Below are 27,280 nucleotides of genomic sequence, written 5' to 3'. Positions count from 1 at the left end.
ATAGATTAGAGATACAGCGCGGAAACAGGCCCTTCAGCCCACCGACTCCGCACCGACCAGCGATCCCCGCACACTAACACCATCCTACACACCAGGGACAAGTTACAATTACACCAAGTCAATTCACCTATGAACCTGTACGTCTTTGGAGTGTGGGAGGAAACCAGAGCTCCTGGAGAAAGCCCATGTGGTCACGGGAGAACGTGCAAACGCCGTATAGACAGCACCCGTAGTCAGGATCGAGCCCGGGTCTACTAGCGCTGTGAGGCAGCAACTCTACCGCTGCACCACCAGAATTAGATTCTGGATGTAATTTCTAACTCTTTGGGCCAGTGGTTTTGTTCAGGAACTGTCTATTATTAGCAAGGAGGAGCGATGATGTGGAGATAATGGGAAACATGTGAGTGACTCACGGAGCCACACATGTGCCGTGGCAGCTGTCTTAGTTGGTGGAGTGGGTGGAGAGATGGCAATCCCCACTCCATAAAGCCACACTAGCAGAGCTATATTCTGCTGCCGCTGATGCTGCAGCTTTGCCCTGTGTGTGCTCTTTTGCTGACTACTGCTGCTGACTCTTTATCCTGAAAACGGCAGCCACAGCTGTTTGCAAACAAAGAGAGCAAAGCATTAGGTGTGACTCCAACTTCCCAGGCAGTGAGTGAAGAGAATGAGTGGAGAGATGTGAACGTGTCAGAGCAGAGTGAATGGGCAGGTGTGTCGTGCTCCACACCAGAGCCTCTACAGTGAGGGGTTGGCGAGGACAGAGATCCCCGATAATGGGGCTAGTCACACGTGGCATGGCAACAAAGCAGTCATTCATAAGGTCATAAGACCATAGGTGATAGGAGCAGAATTAGGCCATTCGTCCCATCAAGTCTACTCCACCATTCAATCATGGCTGATCTATCCGTCCCCCCTAACCCCATTCTCCTGCCTTCTCCCCACAACCCCTGACATCCGTACTATTCATAGATCTATCTATCTCCGCCTTACAAGTATCCACTGACTTGGGCTCCACTGACTTCTGGTGTGCGGGAATCACAGGTCAGTGCCATACCTGGTGGGCTGAAGGGCCTGTTTCCGCGCTGTATCTCTAAACTAAACTGAACTCAATTCCAAAGACCTACAGGTTTGTAGGTTAATTGGCTTTGGTAAAAATTGTGAATTGTCCCTAGTGTGTGGGATAGTGCTGGTGTACAGGGATCGCTGGTCGGAGCGGACTCGGTGGGCCAAAGGATTTGTTTCCGCACTGTATCTCTAAAGTCTAAACTCTACATACTCAGTGGGCAGAAGGTCCTTTGTGCTGTTGTGGAAGGGGAAAGCTGGCCAGAAGATTGGTGACATAGTAGAAACAAGAAACTGCAGATACTGGTTAATACACAAAAAAACACAAAGTGCTGGAGTAACTCAGCGGGCCAGGCAGTATCTCTGGAGAACATGGATAGGTGACGTTTTCGATCGAGACCCTACAATCAGTCTAAAGAAGGGTCTTAATCCAAAACGTCACCCATCCATATTCTCCAGAGATGCTGCCTGACCCGCTGAGTTACTCCAGCACTCTGTGAAACGTTACCTATCCATGTTCTCCACAGATTCTGCCTGACCCGCTGAGTTACTCCAGCACATTGTGTCTAATTGGTGATATCGTCAAGTCCTGAGCCAATAATGACTTGGACAAGGGATTTGTCTGAACATGGTCAGCCTGTGTTTTGTGTTCACCACTATTCCAACAAGCATTTGTAACACAGTGTCAATCCCGGTCAGCTTTGTTTGTGGAAATCATAAAGTGATAATCAGTGAATCGGCAAAGCACTTTCATGAGTTAGTCATTTGTTTCCAAACTGGCTTAACTTGCAGATAAAGGCTCATCTGCACAGGCTGAGTAATCTTTGAATTGTCTGTCAGCTCACTTTACTGACAGCTTTGTGTATCTTCGAGTCTAGACATCTCCGAAGAAGGTGGAAGGATGTTAAATTCCGAAGTTTGATGTTTTAATGGGAATTTCAAAAGAGTTTTCAAAGACATAGCAGTGACTGATACAATCTCAGCCAGTCCCATCTCCCAAGTGACTGGAGTTCTCCTGCAGAATGCCAGATGTGTTGGTCTACTCCTGGGAGTTTGCACTACATTTACCTAATGAGATATTGGATACGGACAAAACATGTTACAATTGAAAATATCATCGGTACGTTTCAAAAGACACTGAAACATCAAGGATATCCTTGAGCACTAACCACTGATAGCAAGAGAAACCAATTACAACGCTGGGCCACTGAGGAGTTGTGTTTCCTGTGCCAGCACTTTGATTCCCTTTTGCTGAATGCTGCATCAGTTATGTAGCACAAGTAGATACCAGAGTTTGTTTGTAATCATAGAGTCATACAGCACGGAAACAGGCCCTTCGGTCCAACCTGCCCAGGCTGGTCAAAATACCCCATCTGCACGTCCTACCCGCCCATATTTGTCCCAAATCCCTCTCAACTATTCCTATCGACATAGACACAAAATGCTGGAGTAACACAGCGGGTCAGGCAGCATCTCTGCAGAGAAGGAATGGGTGATGTTTTGGGTCGAGACCCTTCCTCAGACTCAGATACTGCAGCATTTTATGTCTATCTTCAGTGTAAACTTGCAAATGCAGTTCCTTCCCACACATTTCCTAGCGGTGTAGCTGTCCAAATGCATTTAAATGTTGTTCCGGATCCCAGCCAGGGAGTACATTACCCCATTATGTGTGATCCTTTCTTTGACTTCAGCCGCAATGTCTCCTTGGGACATTTGGACAACTTACGTGTCTGTGGCTGTACGGCCATTAGAAGTTGTGTGGGTGCGGTCTGTATATCATAGATCCACATATCATTGCCTGCTGATATGTAATTCTATTTACTTTAGTGTGCGTACCCTCTCCCCTACACTCTACCACCAACCAATGAGCCCGTTCAAAGCCATCATCACCACCGTTATTTTTCAACGTGGAATGTGCTTGTAACAAACAATATAATTGATGAAATATTTTGTGTTAATGTCTAGTTTCAGCTGCCTGACGCATGAATAAAGTCAAGATTACACAGTATGGCAACTGAGAGAACAGCGTGAATAAAGAAAGTTTTCAAAGCATTCATGGTATTTTATTGCATCAGTAGATTAACCAAATCCTAAATCAGGGCCATCGAGTTATAGATACGGTTATACCATCCAGGTTATTTTAAAACCTCACTTCCCTTTTTTCAAGCGCCCATACAATATGGATAAGAAAAGTTCAGAGCACCAAAGTTTACACGAGACCACCTACTATGTTGAATAAGTTAACTTCAAAGAACATTCGAAATGTAATGAGAAGACTCAACAGGATATGTAATAGAATTGGGATTGTTTCTGTCAGTCAACTGGGCTGCAGGGACAAAAAGTGTTGACACCCAAGGGCAGCGCGGTGGCACAGCGGTAGAGTTGCTGCCTTACAGTGCAAGAGACCCGGGTTTGATCCTGACTACGGGTGCTGTCTGTATGGAGTTGTTTGTACGTTCTCCCCGTGACCTGCGTGGGTTTTCTCTGTGATCTTCGGTTTCCTCCCACACTCCACAGACCTACATCTTTGTAGGTTAATTGGCTTGGTAGAAGTGTAAATTGTCCGTAGTGTGTATAGGATATTGTTAATGTGTGGGGATCACTGGTCGGTGCTGAGTTGGGGCTCTTTCCACGCTGTGTCTCTAAATTAAAACAAAAACTAAACACAAAGTTTTATATTAATAACATGTATTTCCTTGTTAATAGTTTATAGCATATTTTTATTAATAGTTATCCAAAACACTGGGATTTGGAATAAATAGCTATGCGTACGATAATTTGTTGGACAAAATATCTGTTGTAATGTCATCAAGTACAATCATTAAAGAGCACACTGGACTATTAAGGCAAAGAGCAGATGTTCATGTAGCATCTTGCCTATTGCCATAAAGTACCCAAATACTTTTATGACCAATTTTATATTTTTGAGAGACGGCCACTATTGAAAACGACCACTTCATTTCCAATGTCCTGGGCCAATTTAGCTCCTCAAATGCTTAGTTTAGTTTAGTTTGGAGATACAGCGTGGAAACAGGCCCCTCGGCCCACTGAGTCCACACTGACCAGCGATCCCCACACATTAACACTATCCTATGCACTAGGGACAATTTTACATTTATACCAAGCCAATTAACGTACAAATCTGCATGTCTTTGGAGTGTGGGGGGAAACTGAAGATCTCGGATTAAACCCACGCAGGTCACGGGGAGAACGTACAAACTCCGTACAGACAAACACCCATAGTCAGGATTGAACCCGGGTCTGTGGTGCTGTAAGGCAGTAGCCTTATCTGCTATGTCACCATGCCGCCATGCCGCCATGCTGCCCCTCTCTTCAATCCTTTAGTATAACACCTGTCTTTTCATCTCTGCCCTTTGTCCAACCATCTTCCAGTCAAACCCCACCCCTCCCGTCACCTCTGTCCACCTATTACCTGCCAGGCTTTGTCCTGCCCCTCCTCTCTTCCAGCTTTCTTCTGCCTCACTCCCCCCCTCCCCCCACAATCAGTGTGAAGACGTGTCCCGACTATCTCCATTTCAACACCATTGATTCTGACTGGAGGGTGATTTACTGAAATCAGCTGGCACTGAGGGAGAAGTGATTATCTTGACACCATGTTACCAAGCTCCCGATCTCCAGAATAAGGGATGTAGACTCTGACAAGAGGAGTCCTAACCCTTATCCACAAGAACCATTGGACCATTTGAGTTTGAGTTTAGCTTATTGTCACGTGTACTGAGGTACAGTGACAAGCTTTTGTGGCATGCTAACCAGTCAGTGGAAAGAGAATATGTGATTACAATCAAGCCATCCACCGTGCGCAGATACATTATAAAGGGAATAATGGCTGGATAGCATTTAGTAGCAAGGAAATGGCCGACGAGTTGAAGAACAAGGAAATGGCAGACGAGTTGAACCGGTACTTTGGATCTGTCTTCACTGAGGAAGATACAAACAATCTCCCAGATGTTCTAGTGGCCAGAGATCCTAGTGTGACGGAGGAACTGAAGGAAATCCACATTAGGCAGGAAATGGTGTTGGGTAGACTGATGGGACTGAAGGCTGATAAATCCCCAGGGCCTGATGGTCTGCATCCCAGGGTATTTAAGGAGGTGGCTCTAGAAATTGTGGACGCATTGGTGATCATTTTCCAATGTTCTATAGATTCAGGATCAGTTCCTGTGGATTGGAGGGGTAGCTAATGTTATCCCACGTTTTAAGAAATTATAGACCAGTTAGTCTGACATCATTGGTGCGGAAGATGCTGGAGTCAATTATAAAAGACGAAATTGCGGAGCATTTAGATAGTAGTAACAGGATTGTTCCAAGTCAGCATGGATTTACGAAGGGGAAATCATGCTTGACTAATCTTCTGGAATTCTTTGATGATGTAACTAGGAAAATTGACAGGGGAGAGCCGGTGGATGTGGTGTACCTCAACTTTCAGAAAGCCTTCGACAAGGTCCCACATAGGAGATTAGTGGCCAAAATTAGAGCACATGGTATTGAAGGTAGGGTACTGACATGGATAGAAAATTGGTTGACAGACAGAAAGCAAAGAGTGGGGATAAATGGGTCCCTTTCAGAATGGCAGGCAGTGACTAGTGGGGTACCGCAGTTATTTGCAATATACATTAATGACTTGGATGAAGTGATTAAAAGTGATTAAAAGTACCATGAGCAAATTTGCAGATGATACAAAGCTGGGTGGTAGTGTGAACTGTGAGGAAGATGCTACGAGGTTGCAGTGACTTGGACAGGTTGTGTGAGTGGGCGGATGCATGGCAGATGCAGTTTAATGTGGATAAGTGTGAGGTTATCCACTTTGGTGGTAAGAATAGGAAGGCAGATAATTATCTGAACGAGATCTGGGTATCCTAGTGCATCAGTCACTGAAAGGAAGCTTGCAGCTCCGAGACTGTGGAACAGCATCCTTCTCCCCATCAGAACTGGCCCCTCCATCGACTCCTTTAAGTCCAGGCTCAAAACCTATTTCTACTCCCTAGCGTTTGAGGCCCTCTGAGGGGGTGCTGTGAACTGTTTATGTATGTGCTGTTATGTTTATGTGCCATTGTATGTTCGTTCATAGTACCTGAACTGATGTACAGCACTTTGGTCAACGTGGGTTGTTTTTAAGTCAAGTCAAGTCAAGTCAATTTTATTTGTATAGCACATTTAAAAACAACCCACGTTGACCAAAGTGCTGTACATTTGATTAGGTTCCAATAGAAAAAAAAAAATGAAAACATACAGTAGCACGCAAACAGTTCACAGCGCCTCCTCAATGAGCCTCAAACGCTAGGGAGTAGAAATATGTTTTGAGCCTGGACTTAAAGGAGTCGATGGAGGGGGCAGTTCTGATCGGGAGAGGGATGCTGTTCCACAGTCTAGGAGCTGCAACCGCACAACCCGCAGGCATTGCCACTTTCATTTCACTGCACATCGAGTATGTGTATGTGACAAATAAATTTGACTTGACTTGACTTGACTTGACCCCTGAGTTTAAGCATAGACCGCGGGATAGTGAATAGCCCCAAGTCGGCCGATCTGAGGGACCTGGAGTTAGAGAGGGGGGTTAGAAGATTTTTGATGTAGGGGGGGGAGTGTCCATTTAGGGCTTTATACGTGAATAGGAGGAGCTTGAAGTTGATTCTGTACCGTACAGGGAGCCAGTGGAGAGAGGCCAGAATCGGGGTGATGTGGTCCCTTTTACGGGTACCCGTCAGGAGTCTCGCTGCGGCGTTTTGGACCAGTTGCAGGCGGGACAGGGAAGATTGGCTGATCCCAGTGTATAGGGAGTTGCAGTAGTCTAGGCGGGAGGAAATGAAAGCGTGAATGATTTTTTCTGTGTCGTCGAATTTGAGGAAAGGTTTGATTTTAGCTATGGTTCGAAGTTGGAAGAAGCTGGCTTTTACCACAGCGTTGACTTGCTTATCAAATTTTAATGCAGAGTCAAATATCATGCCGAGGTTTTTGACATGCGGTTTGACTAGGCAGGATAGGCTTCCAAGACTGCCTGTTATCAATTTGATGGAGTCGGGGGGGGCCGAATAGGATGACCTCAGACTTGCTCTCATTTAATTGGAGGAAGTTCTGTGCCATCCAACATTTTATGTCCTCAAGGCAGTGTGAGAGGCTGTTTAAATTTGGCTGGTTGTTGGGTTTCAGGGGGAGGTAAAGCTGAGTGTCATCGGCATAGCAGTGGAAAGAAATGCCGTGCCTTTGAATGATTTGGCCAAGGGGGAGCATGTATAGAGAGAAGAGAATGGGGCCTAGGATGGAGCCTTGTGGAACTCCGCAGGAGAGGCTAGCTGGAGCAGAGGAATAACTGCCTATGTTGATGGCAAAACTCCTATCTTTGAGGTACGAAGCGAACCAGCTCAGGGCAGTGCCATCAATGCCAACCGCGTACCGGAGACGGTCAATAAGGATGGTGTGGTCCACTGTATCGAATGCTGCGCTGAGGTCGAGAAGGAGCAGGATTGCACAGTCGCCGGTGTCGATGGCGAGAAGCAGGTCGTTGTGTACCTTCAACAAGGCAGACTCTGTGCTGTGGTGGGCTCTGAAACCTGACTGGAAACTTTCCAGGATGGTGTTTTGGTGCAGGTAGGGCACTAATTGGTGTGTGCTGTACAAATAAAAGTGACTTGACTTGACTTGTCACTCTGTGAAACGTCACCTATCCATGTTCTCCAGAGATGCTGCCTGACCCGCTGAGTTACTCCAGCAATCTGTGAAACGTCACCTATCCATGTTCTCCAGAGGTGCTACCTGGCCCGCTGAGTTACTCCAGCACCTTGTGATCTATGAATTCTATTGTGTTTTTACTTAAAAAGGACGATGAGGACCATGCAGATTTAGGGTTGGTGTGGAGTATATTATGGGAATGGTTCAGAGGAATATGGGCCACACAGGCATATGGCACACTGGTCAACCTGAGGAGCACCTTCAGCAACAGACTGGTCCCACCAAGATACAGCACAGAACGCCACAGGAGATCATTCTTCCCTGTGGCTATCAAACTGTACAACTCCTCCCCCTTCTGTCGTGGGGTAGACTGAGACTGACCCCCCTCCCACCCCCACCCCCCCCCCCCCCCCCACCCCCCACCTCCTCCATCCTCGAAGCCTTTCCACTCGTCACTTTAATTTCATGTTTCATGTATTTTGTGTGTTTTATGACTGTTGGCAAATTAATTTCCCTTTTGGGATAAATAAAGTTCTATCGTATCAAATCGTATTGTATTCTATCGCATCGCATGGGAAGCTCTTATTGCAAAGAAGCAACCAGCCATCAGATCACTGGGAGCCATGCTGTACAGAAACAGCTTCTTCGGCCCGTCTTGTCCAGGGCTGTACTGGTACAGGTACTGGTTATAACCAGGTATATGGTTATATGGTTATATGGTTATATGGCTATATGGTTATATGGCTGTATGGCTGTACTGGTACAAGTAATGAGGAAACGATATGATTTGGAACTCCAACACACTTTCCATGTTAGACATTAGACTTTAGAGATACAGTGTAGAAACAGGCCCTTCGGCCCACCGGGCCAGTACCGACCAGTGATTTTGTATTTTGTATTGTATTGTACTGTTTTGTAATTATTCATTAGCCAAGTATGTAAAAACACACAAAGAATTTGATTTGCCATACAGTCATACCAAAAAAGCAACAAGGCACACAACTACATAACAATGAACATGAACATCCAGCACAGTGCACTGTGATGGAAGGCAATAATGTATTATCTTCTTCCCTCCTTTTCTCCCGCAGTCGGGGCAGTCGAACCACCTACAGTTCCCACGACCGGGCCGATCGAAGTTCCCGCGATCAGGCAAGTTGTGATCACCTATCCTACGCACCAGGGACAATTCACAGAAACCAATTAACCTCCAAAACTGAACGTCATGGAGATGTGGGAGGAAACCGGAGCACCTGGAGAAAACCCACACGGTCTCAGGGAGGACGTGCAAACTCCATGCAGACAGACAGCACCTATAGTCCGGATCCAATCCAGGTCACTGGCGCTGCGAGGCAGCAACTCTAGCGCTGCTACAACGTGCCACCTCCCCCCCCCCCTCCCCCCCCCCCCCCCCCTCGTTTTCTTACAAGTTGTACGCGAAAAAGTGAATGAAATTTCAATCCCATCTGTTTCCTTCGTAGTTGAAATGGCTGGTTAATTTGATCTTATCTCCACACATACCAGGATCAAACCGAATGCTGAATAAACCCCAGAAGGATTCTTCCTGTGAAGCCCAGTGTGGAGATATCAAAACCAGCGGGACATTATTCAGCCGATTCCTGGGCTGAAAATGAGATAACACAAGAACCTGTCGCTGGTTGAACTGTATCGGCAGCCAACTGGTGCTGTCAGCTCCGATAGTGGAGTGCCAGGTGAAGCCAGATATGACTCCACCTAGTAGCCTAGCCTGTAAAAAGTGCCCACATGCTCCTCCATAGAATAATGATTTTTTCAAAATCAATTCGCTGAAGGTCATGTATGATTTGAAAAAGACTCCACAGAGTGGGTAACAGCTTACATATTCATGACTGCCTCCTTTATCCACACAGCTTGCGTACTTTGGATGCGCTGAAAGTAAAGCCGGTGAGAGGAGAGAGGTTTAATAGGAACCTGAGAGGCAACCTTTTCACACAGAGTGTGGTGGGTGCATGAAACAAGCTGCTGGAGGATGTAGATACAAGAAACTGCACATGCTGCTTTGCAAAAAGGTTCCGACCTGAAACGTCACCTGTCCATGTTCACCAGAGTTACTGCCTGACCTGCTGAGTTACTCCAGTACTCAGTGAAACGTCACCTATCCATGTTCACCAGAGCTGCTGCCTGACCCGCTGAGTTACTCCAGTACTCAGTGAAACGTCACCTATCCATGTACTCCAGAGATGCTGCCTGACCCACTGAATTACTCCAGTATTCTGTGAAACGTCACCTATCCATGTTCACCAGAGATACTGCCTGACCCGCTGAGTTACTCCAGTACTCAGTGAAACGTCACCTATCCATGTACTCCAGAGATGCTGCCTGACCCGCTGAGTTACTCCAGTACTCAGCAAAACGTCACCTATCCATGTTCACCAGAGCTGCTGCCTGACCCGCTGAGTTACTCCAGTACTCAGCAAAACGTCACCTATCCATGTTCACCAGAGCTGCTGCCTGACCCGCTGAGTTACTCCAGTACTCAGCAAAACGTCACCTATCCATGTTCACCAGAGATACTGCCTGACCCGCTGAGTTACTCCAGTACTCAGTGAAACGTCACCTATCCATGTTCACCAGAGCTGCTGCCTGACCCGCTGAGTTACTCCAGTACTCAGTGAAACGTCACCTATCCATGTTCACCAGAGCTGCTGCCTGACCCGCTGAGTTACTCCAGCACTCTGTGAAACGTCACCTATCCATGTTCTCCAGAGATGCTGCCTGACCCGCTGAGTTACTCCAGCAGTTTTTGCCAGAGGAGGGAGTTGAAGCAGGTACAATGACAACATTTAAAAACTATTTGTACAAGTATGTAGACAGGAAAGGTATGGAGGGAATTGGGCCAAATGTGGGCAAATTGGACAAACATAGATGGGTATTTTGTTTGGGATACATAGTTTCATGTATTTTGTGTTTTTAATGAATGTTGGCAAATTAATTTCCCTCCTGGGATAAATAAAGTTGTATCGTATTATGTCATTTCGTATTGGATGGACGGGTTGGGCTAAAGGGCCAGTTTCCGTGCTGTATGACTCTGGGACAAATTATTTTGCACTATTATTGAATGTTTGTTTTTTATGTGTACTTGTGTGTGTGTACATATATATATATACATACACACTGGACTTTTCCCTCTCATTTATTACATTGTTTACAGTGTACTATGTTTACATGTCCTGTTGTGCTGCTGCAAGTAAGAATTTCCTTGTTCTATCTGGGACACGTGACAATAAAACACTCTCGACTTGGGAAACTTTCAAATGTATCGTCTTCAAGGCCCGTTGTCCAGGGGGGGCACTGTGACGGAGTTGCAGGGGTCCGCCTGGTCAGGCGATATTTTCGATATCCTCCACCGCTCCGTGCCGCTGCAGGCCGCGTCCGATCCGGGTGCTCGACCTCTTGGAGGTCCGATCTAATGGAGCCCCAGGCTGCTGCAGGGCCTCAAGCGGCCCACTCCACCGATTCCTCGACCCAGACACATCGACCCATGGTTGTGCCATCCCTCGCCTCACAGAGCCACCGCTCCGGGAGATGGCTCCAAATGCAGAGAGTGATAAAAGCTCCATCATTAGATGAATGCAAACATTATTTGTGAGAAGCGCAGAGGCCGTTCTGCTGATCTGGCAAATAGTGGCCTTCAGTAAACACTGCTAAGCCAGTGATCTGCTCTATTATGTCAACGTGTTTAGTTTAGTTTAGTTTAGAGATACCTATATCCACAAGCCGGTTGACGTAGGTTGACATCGGTAGTCGCTAATGGAATTCACCGAAGTCAGCACCGGCGACAACCTATGTCACCTGGCGACAACCTACAATAGAGATAGAGCTCTAGGGGCTAGTGGAATCAAGGGATATGGGGAGAAGGCAGGCACGGCTTACTGATTGTGGACGATCAGCCATGGTCACAATGAATGGCGGTGCTGGCCTGAAGGGCCGAATGGCCTCCTCCTGCACCTATTTTCTATGTTTCTATGTTTCTATGTTTCTATGAGACGTCAAGCTACACTCATTGGCGTCAAACCCACTGTCGCCAAAAGTTTTTCAACATTCTGAAAATCCAGCGGCGACCAGAAAGACGCTACGACTGTTTGGAGACGACTCATGACCATACGGGAGACACCCCCGTGACCGTCTGGCGACAGCCTCGTTGCATGTAGTCGCCTAAACAAATCGCCCAAGTGGGACAGGGGCTTAAAAGTTGTTCAGAGGAAAGTTTAAAGAACAGTAAGAATATGGACCATAAAATAGATGGCAGGAACAGGCACTTCAGACCACAATATCTGTGCCGAACAAAATGACAAGACCATCTCTTATCTTTCTGGATGTGACCCATTTCCCTCCATTCCCTGCATATCCATGAGATAGATAGATTCTTCATTAGAGGTTATGGGGAGAAGGCAGGAGAATGGAGTTAGGGGGGAGAGATAGATCAGTTATGATTGATGGCGGAGTATACTCAATGGGCCGAATGGCCTAATTCTGTTCCTATCACATGCCTCCACTCCCACCCCTGGCAGCACATTCCAGGCACCCATCACCCACTGTGTAAAAAACCTGCCTCACACATCACCTTTAAACTTTGTCCTCTCACCTTAAAGCCTGGCCCTGGTATCTCACCTGGTCCTAGAAATCGTGGATGTATTGGTGATCATTTCCCAACGTTCTCTCGACTGGATCAGTTCCTGTGAACTGGAGGGTAGTCAATGTAATCCCACTTTTTAAGAAAGGATGGAGAGAGAAAATGGGGAATTATAGACCAGTTACCCTTACATCGGTAGTGGGGAAGATGCTGGAGTCGATTGTTAAAGATGTAATAGCAGCACATTTGGAAAGCAGTGACAGGATCAGTCAAAGTCAGCATGGATTTATGAAGGGGAAATCATGCTTGACTAATCTTCTGGAATTTTTTTGCGGATGTAACAAGTAGAATGAATAAGGGAGAGCCAGTGGATGTGGTGTATCTGGAATTTCAAAAAGCCTTTGACAAGGTCCCACGCAAGAGATTAGTCTGCAAAATTAGAGCACATGGTATTGGGGATAGAGTATTGATATGGATAGAGAACTAGTTGGCAGACAGGAAGCAAAGTGTAGGAATTAATGGGTCCTTTTCAGAATGGCAGGCAGTGATTAGTGGGGTGCCACAAGGCTCAGTGCTGGGACCCAAGTTAATTACAATATATATTAACGATGTAGACGAGGGAATTAAATGTAACATCTCCAAGTTTGTGGATGACACAAAGCTGGGTGGCAGTGTGAGCTGCGAGGAGGATGCTATGAGGCTGCAGGGTGACTTGGATAGGTTGGGTGAGTGGGCAGATGCATGGCAGATGCAGTGTAATGTGGATAAATGTGAGGTGATCCACTTTGGTGGCAAGAACTGGATGGCAGATTATTATCTGAATGGTGTCAGATTAGGAAAAGGGGAGGTGCAACGAGACCTGGGTGTCCTTGTACATCAGTCACTGAAAGTAAGCATGCAGGTCCAGCAGGCAGTGAAGAAAGGTAATGGCATTTTGGCCTTCATGGAAAGAGGATTTGAGTAAGGAGGTCCTGCTGCAGTTGTACAGGGCGCTGGTGAGACCACACCTGGAGTATTGTGAGCAGTTTTGGTCTCCTAATTTGAGGAAGGACATTCTTGCTATTAAGAGAGTGCAGCGTAGGTTCACCAGGTTAATCCCCGGGATGGCAGGACTGACATACTGTGCATTCTGAAAGTATTCAGACCCCTTCACTATTTCCACATTTTGTTCTCTCTCTCTCTGTTTCGTATGTCAACTACAACAATCAAAAGTGGCAATTGGTGAGGTAAGTCTCTAATTGGGGGCTATCAAGTTGGGATAGTGGTCAGGGAGGTCCTGTCACAGCACATTCCCTGAGGACATGTTTGTTGGTCTGTACTTGATCACAAGGACAGAGGTCGGTGTCTGCAATGCCCCATCTTTTCATGTTGACTGCGTAACGACCAGCACCAGTTCGTAGCCTGTTCAGTTGAACCCAGGCCTTCCTGCGGAGGTTGTTGCCTGGAGGGTGTGGTGACCAGGTCTCAAAGTATGGCTGGAGTCCTTCTAGGACAGCTAGTGCTGCATTACTCACAGCTACTGTGATGTATACATGCAACAATATGGTAAAGCTGCTATGCGATGTATACATGCAACAATATGGTAAAGCTGTGCCTGCGCAGCTGCTAAAATATAGAGAGAGTTAAAATGGCGATCTTGTGTCCAGACCTGTGTTGTTTTGGTCTCCCACTCAATGCGTGCTTTAGAGAATGATACTGAGTAAAATGTATCATTAATTGGCGATGAGGATAAACTTGTTTTGAAGTTTCGCCTGGTGACTTGCTGTTGTGGCTACAATGGCTATTTTTGGCTCAATAGGGGAATTTGATGTTGCACAGGGCAACTGGGTGCAGTACGCCGAGCGCATTGAACAATACTTCCTAGCCAACGACATTACAGATGCAGGAAAGAAGAGGGCCATCTTGCTTTCCGTGTGTGGAGGACCAACGTACAGACTCATTTCGAGTTTACTTGCACCACAGAAACCTGGGCAAGTTGAATATTCTGAGATTGTGTCAACAGTCACGAATCACAAGGTCCCAAAACCGTCGGTCATCGTCCAGCGTTACAAATTCAACTCTCGTCATCGTCAACCGGGTGAGTCGGTCGCTGATTATGTGGCTGAGTTACGTCACCTCGCTGAACATTGTGCTTATGGTTCGAATCACAATGAAATGTTACGTGATCGGTTGGTGTGTGGGATTGAGGATGACCGCATTCAGCGTCGATTATCGTCGGAAGCCACGCTGGATTTCGACAAGGCACTCGGTATCGCCACCGCTATGGAGACGGCAGACCGCAACACGGCTGTTCTCCGTGACGGGAAACAAAAGCCAAGCCAAGCGATAAATATAATCGCGAAATCAAGGGGGCCTCACAGTAGTCATCCCAAGCGGGGAACCATAAGAGGGTCTTCGTGTTATCGCTGTGGTGCCTCTCCCCACTCTGACCTGAATGACTGTCCAGCGAAACCGGTGGAGTGTTTCAACTGTGGAAAAAAAAGGCGTTTTTCACGGATGTGCAAGTCGAGTGGGAAAAATGCTCAGAGTGGAAGGGAAAAACGGCAGAAAAAGCAGTCAGCTGGAAAAACGGATAAAAGCCACCAACTGAAGGTGATGTGTATGGTCTTTATCATACTAACAGTGAGAAGAAAGTTACTCCTTTCACTGTGGACATGTGTGTGGGGGAAAAGACTATCCCCATGCAAATCGACACCGGAGCTGGAGTTACGCTTATCAGTGAAGAGACGTGGAAGGCCCAGTGGTGAAAAGGTGAAAGGTTACGCCTTCGTGATAGCACCGTGGTTCTCCGTACTTACACTGGAGAGAAAGTGGAATTGTTGGGAGAATGTTCGGTGCCCGTCTCTCACAACCAGCAAACAGCGACGCTCAAGCTGCTGGTAGCGAAGGGGGCGGGACCAAGCCTACTTGGCCGTGAGTGGTTGAAAGTTCTGCGACTCAACTGGCAGGAGGTGAACCAGGTCAATGTGAACGACCGCCTGCAGAGCCTCTTCTCCAAATACGGTGACCTCTTCAAAGCGGAACTCGGGACGCTCAAGGGCTTCGAAGTCGACATCTACATCGACCCGGCCGTACCACCGAAATTCATCAAGGCTCGACCAGTGCCGCTGGCCCGTCGCGATCGCATTGATCGCGAATTAGATCGACTACAGGAGGAGAAAATCACTCGAAATGGGCGGCACCGATTGTCTCCATTGACAACCAGTGATGTCACTATGGACAGGAAAAATGTTCCCCATGTTGAGGGAATCCAGAACCAGGTCACAGTTCAAGAATAAGGGGGAGGCCATTTAGGACTGAGATGAGGAAAAACCTTTTCACCCAGAGAGTTGTGAATCAGTGAAATTCTCTGCCACAGAAGGCAGTGGAGGTCAATTTACTGGATGTTTTCTAGAGAGAGTTAGATTTAGCTCTTTGGGCTAACAGAATCAAGAGATATGGGGAGAAAGCAGGAACGAGGTACTGATTCTGGATGATCAGCCATGATCATCCAGAAGGCGGTGGAGGCCAATTCACTGGATGAATTTAAAAGAGAATTAGATAGAGCTCTAGGGTCAAGTGGAATCAAGGGATATAGGGAGAAGGCAGGCACGGGTTACTGATTGTGGATGATCAGCCATGATCACAATGAATGGCCGTGCTGGCTCGAAGGGCCAAATGGTCTCCTCCTGCACCTATTTTCTATGTTTCTATGATCATATTGAATGGCGGTGCTGCCTTGAAGGTGTGGCCTACTCCTGCACCTATTTTCTATGTTTCTATGTTGCTATGCTTAAAGCGATGCCCTCAATCATTCGATTTTTCATCCTGTGAGAAAGCCGCTGACTGCCTTGATGGCAAATCCAAGAACATAAATGAGCTTTAGCTCTTACAAAACAGTTCAATTTCATAAATGTCATAATCACCATTTACCATCACTTCAACTCGCAAGGCTAAAGTGATTTTAAACCAGTAACGCATGCCTAATGAAGCTGAGTGAGGAATTGTCTCCAGCCCCTGCTGCTTAACTGTATTGTTCTGCTCGACTGACCCTTCACTAATGAAGCCCTGTTAGCCGAGTAATCATCCCGACTTTTATTGTGTGTCTTGTCGAGCTGCTGCTTTGGAAATATTTACCTTAGAGCTGCTATATTCTAGTTAAAAAATTACTTGTTGAGTCATGGATGACGTTGATTTATTGATCTATAATGGCAAAGCAAACACCCATCTTTATGACAATTGTATTGACCCACAGTTATTAATTAATACAACTTTGCCGCTCAGTGTTTGGTCGAAAAGCCTTGTTAGATGCAGCCAGATTTTAGAATGAGTGATCGAAACTTCATTTGGATAAATAATTTATGAAGGAAGATTCAATGTGAACCATTCACCCAGTCCGCCCAGACTTTATTATGAAGTTTACAGGTGGTCTTGCCTCTTGTGCAAATGTTTTCTCTCCAGCTCAACAAATAAGTAAGGAGGTTGAGGAGTAAAAAAAACATTTTTACTCTTCCGCCTCCTTACAATCACCATTAAGCATTATTGTAGGCTTTGACATTTGATCGGTTTACATTAATAAGAATCTGAGAGGTGACTTTCTTTTAATAGGAATCTGAGGGGCAACTTTTATTTTAATTGGAATCTGAGGGGTAACTTTTTCACACAAAGGATGGTGGGTGTATGGAACAAGCTGCTAGAGGAGGTAGTTGATGCCGGGACTATCGCAACATTTAAGAAACAGTTAGACAGGTACATGGATAGGACAGGTTTGAAGGGATATGGACCAAATGCTGGCAGGTGGGACTAGTGTAGCTGGGACATGTTGGCCGGTGTGGGCAAGTTGGGCCTGAAGGGCCTGTTTCCACACTGTATCCCTCTATGTCTCTATGACTCGATGAAATCACGTAGTTAGAATCGAAACAAAGAATTCTCAATGTCTCTTCCCATTTTCAAGAACCACCGATCGATCCCCCCCCCCCCCCCCCCCCCCCCCCCCCCCCCACTGCGATCATTGATCTATTACCCTCTCACTCTGGTCCAGTTTATGCTGATGTCTCATGGACCTCCCCACCCTCCTAAATCCACTCTGCCCAATCCAATAAATCACATAGGATGGAAACAGGCCCTTCGGCCCAACTTATACATGCCAACCAACATGCCCCATATACACTAGTCCCATTTACCCATGCTTAATCCATACCCCTCAAAACTATTCATATCCAAATACTAAATGTCTTTTAAATGTTGTTACAGTACCTGCCTCAATCATCACCTCAGGCAGCTCGTTCCATACACCCACCACCTCTGAGTGAAAACATTGCCCCTCAGGTTCCTATTAAATCTTTCCCCTCTCACTTTAACCCCTGTCCTCTGGTTCTGGATTTCCCTATTCTTGGTAAAAGACTGACCCTATCTATTCCTGAGCAACCTTATAAATTGGGCAGCTGTATCCAGCATAAAATCGGTTTCCATTGTGTTTTGGGTTTAAAGTCACACCCATGTTTAATCTCTCATGGTCCAGGAAGGGAATTCCAAAGTTGAGGTGAGAACAGCTGAAGACACAGCCACCAGTGGGGAACCTAGAGTACGGAATTAGAGGAGTGCAGATAGCTAGAAAGCTTTTAGCATTCATAAGTCATAGGAGCAGAATTAAGTCACTGAACGATTGAAAAGTGAAGAGCAATATCCTTTGATAAAATACTTTCATTCCCACCAATCTGCTCTTGATGTGTTATGGATTTTTCCAGTATTTTCCAGTATTGATCAGGTCCAGCTGTTGGAAAGCAGACTTTCTCAGTTTCATGGAGCCCTCACCAAAGCCCACACTAAACGTTTCATCTGGCATTTGTGCCGATCTCTTACTTTTGGTTTAGTTTAGAGATACAACGTGGAAACAGGCCCTTCGGCCAACCGGGTTCGCACTGTCCACCGATCCCCACACACCAACACTATCCTACACTCACTAGGGTCAATTTACAATTTGACCCAAGCCAATGAACCTACAATGAACCTACATGTCTTTGGAGTGCGGGAGGAAACTGGAGCACACGGAGAAAACCCACGCAGGTCACGGGAAGAACATACAAACTCCGTACAGACAGCACTTACAATCAGGGTTGAACCCGGGTCTTTGGCACTGTAAGGCAGCAACTCTACTGCTGTGCCACCATGCTGGGATTGGGGTCTTGTCAATATTCCTATCAATATTCCAGTGATGGTTAGCCAATTGAACAAATGTAATATCAATACAGATCTTTCCAATACAGACTTTTGAATCAGTCATCACGGAGCGTCCATTTGCACATAGGAACAAAAAAAAACTAGTGGGAGGGAGGAAAAACTTATTTCTAAACTGGTGACAGCCATTATGATGCATTTGGACATATTCCAATGATGTTCTCAATACATGCAAAGTAACACGTGCAAAAGGTACAGAAATCTACAAAATAACAGGTGTTTGAAGTGAGAAAATAACATAGAAACATAGAAACATAGAAAATAGGTGCAGGAGTAGGCCATTCGGCCCTTCGAGCCTGCACCGCCATTCAATATGATCATGGCTGATCATCCAACTCAGTAGCCTGTACCTGCCTTCTCTCCATACCCCCTGACCCCTTTAGCAAAAAGGGCCACATCTAACTCCCTCTTAAATATAGCCAATGAACTGGCCTCAACTACCTTCTGTGGCAGAGAATTCCACAGACTCACCACTCTCTGTGTGAAGAAATGTTTTCTCATCTCGGTCCTAAAAGACTTCCTCCTTATCCTTAAGCTGTGACCCCTGGTTCTGGACTCCCCCAACATCGGGAACAATCTTCCCGCATCTAGCCTCTCCAACCCCTTAAGAATTTTATATGTTTCTATAAGATCCCCCCTCAGTCTTCTAAATTCCGGCGAGTACAAGCCTAGTCTATCCAGTCTTTCCTCATATGAAAGTCCCGCCATCCCAGGGATCAATCTGGTGAACCTTCTCTGTACTCCCTCTAAGGCAAGAACGTCTTTCCTCAGGTTAGGAGACCAAAACTGTACACAATACTCCAGGTGCGGTCTCACCAAGGCCCTGTAAAACTGCAGCAGAACCTCCCTGCTCCTAAACTCAAATCCTCTTGCTATGAATGCCAACATACCATTAGCTTTCTTCACTTTCTTAACAAAAATATCTAACAGTAATTATCACTGTGAAGATCAATGAGTTTACTAAGGCGCTGTAAGAAAGTGTCAGGATGTGAGTCCACATCTTGTCATCTCCTTGACTGAAGGCAGGATCAAGAATGGTGGAGTGTGTAGGAAGGAACCGCAGATGCTGGTTTACCAAAGAGAGACACAAAATGCTGCATTGTTCCCTGAAGGTGGAATCTCATGTGGATAGGGTGGTGAAGAAGGCGTTTGGTATGCTTGCCTTTATAAATCAGAGCATCGAATATAGAAGTTGGGATGTAATGTTGAAATTGTACAGGGCATTGGTGAGGCCGAATCTGGAGTATGGTGTGCAGTTCTGGTCGCCAAATTATAGGAAGGATGTCGACAAAATGGAGAGGGTACAGAGGAGATTTACTAGAATGTTGCCTGGGTTTCAGCACTTAAGCTACAGAGAGAGGTTGAACAGGTTGGATCTTTATTCTTTGGAGCATAGAAGGTTGAGGGGGGACTTGATAGAGGTTTTTAAAATTTTAAGAGGGACGGACAGAGTTGACGTGGGTAGGCTTTTCCCCTTGAGAGTGGGGAAGATTCCAACAAGGGGACATAGCTTCAGAATTGAGGGACAAAAGTTTAGGGGTAACATGAGGGGTAACTTCTTTACTCAGAGGGTGGTGGCTGTATGGAATGAGCTTCCGGTGGAAGTGGTGGAGGCAGGCTCGATTTTATTATTTAAGAGTAAATTGGATAGGTATATGGATGAGAGGGGATTGGAGGGTTATGGTCTGAGAGCAGGTAGATGAGACTAGGTCAGAGAGAGTGGTCGGCGTGGACTGGTAGGGCCGAACGGGCCTGTTTCCGTGCTGTAGTTGTTATATGGTTATATGGTTATATGGTAACTCAGACAGCATCTCTGGAGAGAAGGTATGGGTGACATTTTGGATCGAGACCCTTCTTCAGTGAATCAGCTCAACAGTGGTCGGGACATCAGGAACAGAACGCGGACAGTTCAGAGGGATGTGGGACTGATGGGGATTGTGGAGTCACAGAGTCATAGAGCTACAGAGCACGGAAACACGCCTTTAGCCCAACTCCTTGCCACCCACCACCAAGATAGTCCCACACAGCTGTGCCTGACCTTTATCTCTCCAAACAAGACCTAACTACAGTGCCCTCCATAATGCTTGGGACAAAGACCCAATCATTTATTTATTTGCCTCTGTACTCCACAATGTGAGATTTGTTATAGAAAAAATCATGTGCGGTTAAAGTGCACATTGTCAGATTGTATTAAAGGCCATTTTTATACATTTTGGTTTCACAATGTAGAAATGTAGAAATTTCTAAACCTGAAGGACATAGGTTTAAGGCCACAGCCATCGCCGTGCCCGGCTCACAGGCTCAGCGCCAGCAGTGGGCCGCAGCTTTACCCGGCTCACAGGCTCAGCGCTGGGCCCAAACCGCCCAGCAGTGGGCCGCAGCTTTACCCAGCTCACAGGCTCAGCGCTGGGCCCAAACCGCCCAGCAGTGGGCCGCAGCTTTACCCGGCTCACAGGCTCAGCGCTGGGCCCAAACCGCCCAGCAGTGGGCCGCAGCTTTACCCGGCTCACAGGCTCAGCGCTGGGCCCAAACCGCCCAGCAGTGGGCCGCAGCCTTGCCCCGCTCACAGACTCAGCGCCAGGCCCACACCGCCCAGCAGTGGGCCGCAGCCTTGCCCCGCTCACAGACTCAGCGCCAGGCCCACACCGCCCAGCAGTGGGCCGCAGCATTACCCAGCTCACAGGCTCAGCGCCAGCAGTGGGCCGCAGCTTTACCCGGCTCACAGGCTCAGCGCTGGGCCCAAACCGCCCAGCAGTGGGCCGCAGCTTTACCCGGCTCACAGGCTCAGCGCTGGGCCCAAACCGCCCAGCAGTGGGCCGCAGCTTTACCCGGCTCACAGGCTCAGCGCTGGGCCCAAACCGCCCAGCAGTGGGCCGCAGCTTTACCCGGCTCACAGGCCCAGCGCTGGGCCCACACCGCCCAGCAGTGGGCCGCAGCCTTGCCCCGCTCACAGACTCAGCGCCAGGCCCACACCGCCCAGCAGTGGGCCGCAGCCTTGCCCCGCTCACAGACTCAGCGCCAGGCCCACACCGCCCAGCAGTGGGCCGCAGCATTACCCAGCTCACAGGCCCAGCGCTGGGCCCAAACCGCCCAGCAGTGGGCCGCAGCTTTACCCGGCTCACAGACTCAGTGCCAGCAGTGGGCCGCAGCCTTGCCCGGCTCACAGGCTCAGCGCCGGGTCCACACCGCCCAGCAGTGGGCCGCAGCCTTGCCCCTCTCACAGACCCTGCACCAGCAGTGGGCCGCAGCTTTACCCGGCTCACAGGCTCAGCGCTGGGCCCAAACCGCCCAGCAGTGGGCCGCAGCTTTACCCGGCTCACCGGCCCAGCGCCGGGCCCACACCGCCCAGCAATGGGCCGCAGCCTTGCCCGGCTCACAGGCTCAGCGCCGGGCCCACACCGCCCAGCAGTAGGCCGCAGCCGTGCCCCGCTCACAGACCCTGCACCAGCAGTGGGCCGCAGCCATGCCCAGCTCACAGGCTCCGCGCCGGGCCCACAGCCCCCACGAGGCAGAGTCCCACAGCGCGTGGTCTGACCCCGCTGGGTCCTACTGCCCACCCCCTCCTACAGGAAACCACAGCAAGGGTTACTGGGTCTCCCCCTTCCCCCTCTAGCCAGGTGGCCCTAACTACTCCCCACATCGGTCCTCATGCCCCCCTCTGCCCTGCTAACCCTTCAACCCCTCACCATACATCCCCTCCACCTCCACCTGCCCCCCTGCCTCCATCCGACCCCAACCCCCACCATTGCCGGGTGTTTACCATCCCCCCTGACCTCCCCCTTTCAGACACCGAACGGTCGGTCCTCAGCAGAGGCCTGACCTTTGTTCCCCTCCGCCCCCACATCAAAGAGTTCCACGTCCGCCATGACGTGCAGTTCTTCTTCCGTTGTCTCCGCCTCCGAGCCTTTTTTCATGGGAAGGAGTCCTCACCCCCCACTGATGAACCCTTCTCCTGTCTCCAGCCGACCCCCTCCTCTTGGACCCCCCGGTTGGGGAACTACCCTCACTACAACTTTTCATCTCCATCTGCCGGCGTGACATTAACCGCCTCAAATTCTCCACTCCCCTGACTCACTCTAACCTCTCCCCTCCAGTCTGAAGAAGGGTCTCGATCCGAAACATCACCCATTCCTTCTCTCCAGAGATGCTACCTGACCCGCTGAGTTACTCCAGCACCTTGTGATACCGTCTCACCTCGGTCACTCGTTCCCATTAAGCCAAATGTACAGAAGTGTGAAAACGCATACCTCCAGATTCAATGTCTGAATGTACTTCAACTCCCCCTCCCACTCCCAGTCTGACCTTTCTGTCATGGGCCTCCTCCAGTGCCATAGTGAGGCCCACCGGAAATTGGAGGAACAGCACCTCATATTTCGCTTGGGCAGCTTGCAGCCCAGCGGTATGAACATTGATCTCCAACTTTAGATAGTTCCTCTGTCCCTCTCTTCCCCTCCTCCTTCCCAGTTCTCCCACTGTCTTCCTGTCTCCACCTATATCCTTTCTTTGTCCTGCCCCCCCTGACATCAGTCTGAAGAAGGGTCTCGACCCGAAACGTCGCCCATTCCTTCTCTTCAGAGATGCTGAGTTACTCCAGCATTTTGTGATACCTCCAGATTCAAGAACAGTTTCTTACCAGCTGTTATCAGGCTATGGGGAGAAGGCAGGAACGGGGTGCTGATTGAGAATGATCAGCCATGATCACATTGAATGGCGGTGCTGGCTCGAAGGGCCGAATGGCCTCCTCCTGCATCTATTGTCTATTGTCTATTGTCTATTAACTGAACCATCCTACCGCCAGCTAGTGAGCGGCCTGAGCTACCATCTGCCTCATTGGAGACCCTTGGACTATCTTTAATCGGACTTTACTGCACTTTACCTTGTACTAAACACTATACCTGTTATCCTGTATTTGTACACTGTGGATTGCTTTATTGTAATCACGTATCGTCTTTCCGCTGACTGGATCGCACGCAAAATAAAAGCTTTGCACTGTACCTCAGTACACGTGCCAATAAACTAAACTACACTAAACTATAGTTTCACGGCCATTTGGTTGCAATGGGTTTAATATAGGGAATAGTTTCTGGCAGTGATTATTAGAACACAGAGCAGCCCTCATTTCTGAACAGTAAACCTCTCGGACACACTCGCTGGGGACCATATGCTTCAGCAAAAATAACATTGTCCTCCTCCGATATTTGTCCCTCTCAAGTTTCCAGCTTGAATGTGCAGCCGTTGACAATACTACATGTGGCAACATATTGTGTTACTGTTTTGCACCGGATTCAAAAGGACAGATGAAAACTGAGTCTTATTGTGCAACTGCACCTCCTTAGAATTTGATGTCAGAGTAATTTAGCCTCCAGTTATTTATAAGTGCCTTTTGCCTTTCAGTGTTGGGCTGTATATTTTGATTGCTTTGCAGGTTGTGCATTTAATATTGTGTGCTGATGTCTTTGACATTGCCTGCAGCTGTGTCCAAAAGCACTTACAGGCAATATTCAAATTGTTCAACCTATTCAAAGGAGTACCGTTCAGAATGCAGGACTCTCTGGGCCACAAGCCTATCTTTGGTCTCTTCGTTGGTAGAATGCATCAGCCCCTCCACACCCCCTCTCTGAAGCCACAGGGTCACTGCAGGGATGAGCTGAAGCAGATAGAGGGGACGTGGCAGGCATTATGGAAGCAAGGCAGATAAGAGTTGGTCTTTGCATCATGTCCAGCACAGTCATTGTGGGCCGAAGGGCCCGTTCTTGTGCTGTACTAATCCATAGAAACATGGAAACATAGAAACAGAATGTAGGCCATTCGACCCTTTGAGCCAGCACCGCCATCCAATATGATCATGGCTGATCATCCAGAATCAGTACCCTGTTCCTGCTTTTTCCCCATATCCCTTGATTCCTTTAGCCCTAAGAGCTTTCTCTAACTCTCTCTTGAAAACATCCAGCGAATTGGCCTCGACTGCCTTCTGTGGCAGAGAATTCCACAGACTCACAACTCCCTGGGTGGTCATTCCTGCTGATGTTCCATGTAATCAGGCTTATCGGAATTTATCTTGCACTAAATAATTTACCCTTTATTCTGCATCTGTACACAGCGGATGTCTTGATTGTAACATAGAAACATCGAAACATAGAAAATAGGTGCAGGAGGAGGCCATTTGGTCCTTCGAGCCAGCACCGCCATTCATTGTAATTATGGCTGATCATCCACAATCAGCAACCCGTGCCTGCCATCTCCCCATATCCCCCAATTCCACTAGCCACGAGACCTCTATCTAACTCTCTTTTAAATTCATCCAGTGAATTGGCCTCCACTGCCCTCTGTGGCAGAAAATTCCACAAATTCACAACTCTCTGGGTGAAAAAGGTTCTTCTCACCACAATTTTAAATGGACTCCCCTTTATTCTTAGACTGTGACCCCTGGTTCTGGACTCCCCCAACATTAGGAACATTATTCCTGCATCTAGTTTGTCCAGTCCTTTTATAATTGTATACGACTCTATAAGATCCCCTCTCATCCTTCTAAACTCCAGTGAATACAAGCCCAGTCTTTTCAATCTTTCCTCATATGACAGTCCCGCCATCCCGGGGATTAACCGTGTGAACCTTTGCTGCACTACCTCAATAGCAAGGACATCCAGTCTCACCAGGGCCCTGTACAACTGCAGAAGGACCTCTTTGCTCCTTTACTCAAATCCTCTCGTTATGAAGGCCAACATGCCATTATTTTTCTTCACTGCCTGCTGTACCTGCACGCTTACTTTCAGTGACTGGTGTACAAGGACACCCAAGTCTCGTTGCACTTCCCCTTTACCTAATCTGACACCATTGAGATAATAATCTGCCTCTTTGTTTTTGCCGCCAAAGTGGATAACCTCACATTTATCTACATTATACTGCATCTGCCATGCATCTGCCCACTCACTCAACCTGTCCAAGTCACCCTGCAACCTCCTAACATCCTCTTCACAGTTTACACTGCCACCCAGCTTTGTGTCATCTGCAAACTTGCTAGTGTTACTTCTAATTCCATCTTCCAAATCATTAATATATATGGTAAACAGTTGCGGCCCCAACACCGAGCCTTGCGGCACTCCACTTGCCACTGCCTGCCATTCTGAAAAGGACCCGTTTATTCTTACTCTTTGCTTCCTGTCTGCCAACCAATTCTCAAACCATGTCAATACCCTACCCCCAATACCATGTGCTCTAATTTTGCTCACCAACCTCCCGTGTGGGACCTTGTGAAAGGCTTTTTGAAAGTCTAGATACACTACATCCACTGGCTCTCCTTCGTCCATTTTACTTGTCACATTCTCAAAAAATTCCAGAAGATTAGTCAAGCAGGATTTCCCTTTCATAAATCCATACTGACTTAGACCAATCCTTTTACTGCTATCCTAATGCGCCTCTTTAATAATTGACTCCAGCATCTTCCCCCCACGGATGTCAGGCTAACTGGTCTGTAATTCCCCATTTTCTCTCTCATTTTTTTTCTATTAGCTACCCTCCTATCCACAGGAACTGATCCTACATCTATTGAACATTAGAAAAAGATCACCAATGCATCCACGATTTCTAGAGTGTAGTCACGATCGAGCGCGATCTGTCGCTGAAAGGCTGCAACTCTACTGCTGTGCCACCATGCTGCCTTTTCTCATTGCCTCTTCTTCTCCTGATCAATATTTGCCAATGAACACTCCCGTGTGTGAAATTTCCTCCACTGCGTACTTGTCAATTGCAACAGGCTGCAAGATAATGGGGCAACCCATCTGAGATCTTCCTGTTTAATCATAAACTTAATCTGTTGGAGGTGAAATGGCATTTACTGCTCCATTTCCATCTCCTCATTTTGTTAAACAGTTTTTACAAAAGAGGAATGTTGTGGCTGTCATAATTGGCAGTGGGGGAAGACGTTAAAGGAGGCGGAATGGAGACTTTTAGCGTGATCACTGCACTGGGATTTCTCTGTGGTGCTCAACACAGAGTCTGGACAAGTGCCAGGCACCTCCACCCCATTAAAGTGCAGCAAGCAACTGCAAATGGAGTCAGTGCACAACAGTGAGCACTTTATATCAAAATATTAATATTTAATAAATGTGTAATTTTGGTCCCAGCCTTTTAATTTAAAATTAATCAAGCTTAGATTATTTTTAATCACCAGCGCTAAGCAGTGGCACGGTGGCGCAGCGGTAGAGTTGCTACCTTGCAGCGCTTGCAGCGCCAGAGACCCGGGTTCCATCCCGACTACAGGTGCCGTCTGTACAGAGTTTGTACGTTCTCCCTGTGATCTGCGTGGGTTTTCTCCGAGATCTTCGGTTTCCTCCCGCACTCCAAAGACGATACAGGTTTGTAGGTTAATTGGCTGGGTATAAATGTAAATTGTCCCTAGTGTGTGTAGCATAGTGTTAATGTGCGAGGATCGCTGGTCGGCACGGACTTGGTGGGTCGAAGGGCCTGTTTCCATGCTGTATCTCTAAACTTTACTGGTTAAAACCTGAGTGGTTATTTTGTTCACCTTGACTCTAGATGTCCTTTGTATTCGGCTGTATTGCTTTTTTTTTTAGAGATACAGCGCAGAAACAGGCCCTTCGGCCCACCGGGTCCGCACCGCCCAGCGATCCCCGCACATTAACACTATCCTACACATACTAGGGACAATTTTTACATTTACCCAGTCAATTAACCTACATA

This window comes from Rhinoraja longicauda, chromosome 11 (assembly GCF_053455715.1).
Source record: "Rhinoraja longicauda isolate Sanriku21f chromosome 11, sRhiLon1.1, whole genome shotgun sequence".
In the NCBI taxonomy this organism is placed as follows: Eukaryota; Metazoa; Chordata; class Chondrichthyes; order Rajiformes; family Arhynchobatidae; genus Rhinoraja; species Rhinoraja longicauda.
Note: the sequence above shows the minus strand (reverse complement) of the source record.